Source organism: Dipodomys ordii, unplaced genomic scaffold, assembly GCF_000151885.1.
Source record: "Dipodomys ordii isolate 6190 unplaced genomic scaffold, Dord_2.0 Scaffold11, whole genome shotgun sequence".
NCBI classification, from domain to species: Eukaryota; Metazoa; Chordata; class Mammalia; order Rodentia; family Heteromyidae; genus Dipodomys; species Dipodomys ordii.
Genome location: NW_012267227.1, coordinates 10,022,196 through 10,024,201, shown reverse-complemented (window position 1 = coordinate 10,024,201; position 2,006 = coordinate 10,022,196). Strand labels below are relative to the sequence as shown.

Below are 2,006 nucleotides of genomic sequence, written 5' to 3'. Positions count from 1 at the left end.
AGGGGCGGGAACTGTGTGTGTGCGTGTGCCTGCGCGCAAATGCGCATGGGTGTGTAGACAAGAAAATGGGGGCAGCTGGGTTAGAGTCATAATTCCTTGGACTGTATTTGCTATTCTTTTCTTTCTCCTTTGTACCTATTTGGTGGTAGTATGCATTTATATTTGCTTTGCTTTCCATTCATTTCCAAATCTTTAAAAATTTTTTCAGGATTAGGGGTAATGGGAAAGGGGTAAAGGAGGAGAGAAGTAGCAGAAAAGCAGGAGGGCATGGAGATGAAGAATAGGATTAGCCTGAAGTTAAGGAAGAGATAAGAGTTAGCCCCTTGCTAATTGCCTGTGTGTCAATGGGGACACTGAAGGCCTGAATGACACTTTTAAAGAACTAGAGTTTCTGAGTATGGCGCCCCAACTTGAATAAACTTTGAAAGTTGGAACTTGGCAACAATATTATTTCTGGAGGCTTGGAAGTCCTGGCAGAGAAATGTCCAATTCTTACCTACCTCAATCTGAGTGGAAGCTCTGCAAACAAAGTCTTGACTTGTTTAACTATGAGAACACAAACATCGAAGATTACAGAGAAAGTATTTTTGAGCTGTTGCAGCAAATCACATACCTAGGTAGATTTGATTAGGAGGATAACAAAGCACCAGTCTTGGAAGAGGAAGATAATAAGGATGAAGATGAAACTATTCTACTTGAAAAAAATAAGGAGGAAGAAGAGGAGATAGAAGAGGATGAAGATGTAGATGAGACAGATTTGGAATTGGGAGTGGAGGAAGAGAGAGTGGGCCTTTTTTTGGGGGGGGTCCAGTCGTGAGGCCTGAATTCTGGGCCTGGGCACTGTCCCTCAGCTCTTCAGCTCAAGGCTAGCGCTCTACCACTTGAGCCACAGCGCCACTTCCGGCTTTATTTTCTTTTTGCTTATGTGGTGCTGAGGAATTGAACCCAGGGCCTCATGCCTTGCATGCATGAGCCACTTGCCAGCCCAAAGTGGGCCTTTTATACTTAATGAAAGAAGAAATTCAGGATAAAGAAGAATGATGACTATTTTGAAGAAGAGGAAAAAGAAGAAGAAGGGGAAGAAGGCCTTTGTGGAGAGCAGAGAAAATGAGCTGCTGAGGATGATGGAGAAGAAGAAGATGACTAGTTTATTCTAAGATTGTTTCCTTGCTTCCCTGGGTGTGCAACAGAGTGATCACATTTTTGTTTTTCATATATGATAGCTCTCCTTGTCAGAAGACAATCTGTAACTTTTTATAGGAGAAGTGTGGCTTCACTATTTTTTTTGAAAAATTATTTTCTTGTAAAGATGCTGTACAGAGGGGTTACAGTTACATGAGTAAGGTAATGAGTACATTTCTTGTAGAGCATTGTTATCCCTCCTTTGTTTTTGTCCTCTTATCATTCTAATTAAGATTTACTAGTTTGCTAATTATCATGTTGTATGTATGGAAAAATTTTCACTATCTCCCTCAGCCCTCCATTGTTAAATTCTGTAGCAATATATTTGGAATCTTTTTCTAATTCAGGCTTTCTGTCTTAGATGTGTTTAGCCCATAATTAAAATATGAGCAAATTTACACAGGTGTAGTTATGTGCATTTTATTTGTAAGATTTTAGAGTTACCTATACATTCACTGAAATTATGGTCAGCTCAAATATGAAAGGAAAGTAGCCTCTTGATTGATAAATTGATTTTTTTTATAGATGTTTCAGATTTTTGGTTTGAAGGCAGTGATTTTTTTTCTGGCTATGAATATTTGGGGCCATCTTGTCACTTGAGTAAATTGGAATGAAGAATCAGAAAAATAAATTTCCATTTACCAGTCTGTGTAGTGCATGGATTTGGGGAAAGTTCTATTCAGTAATGTAGTCCATGAGTTTTATGGTGACTGAGAAGACTTTGTTTTGGAAGGAAGGAAAAATTGCTGATGCTAAGTCCAGAGACATGCAGGCAAGCCTTATCTTTAAGCTGTAGCGTGTGACATATCAGTGGTGATTTGTTT

General features: G+C 39.1%; 1 pseudogene; it reads left to right on the top strand.

The window, feature by feature from the left end:
* The first annotated feature begins 267 nt into the window (after positions 1–267).
* LOC105981088 lies at positions 268–1,147 on the top strand (annotated as a pseudogene).
* The last annotated feature ends 859 nt before the right edge of the window (positions 1,148–2,006 follow it).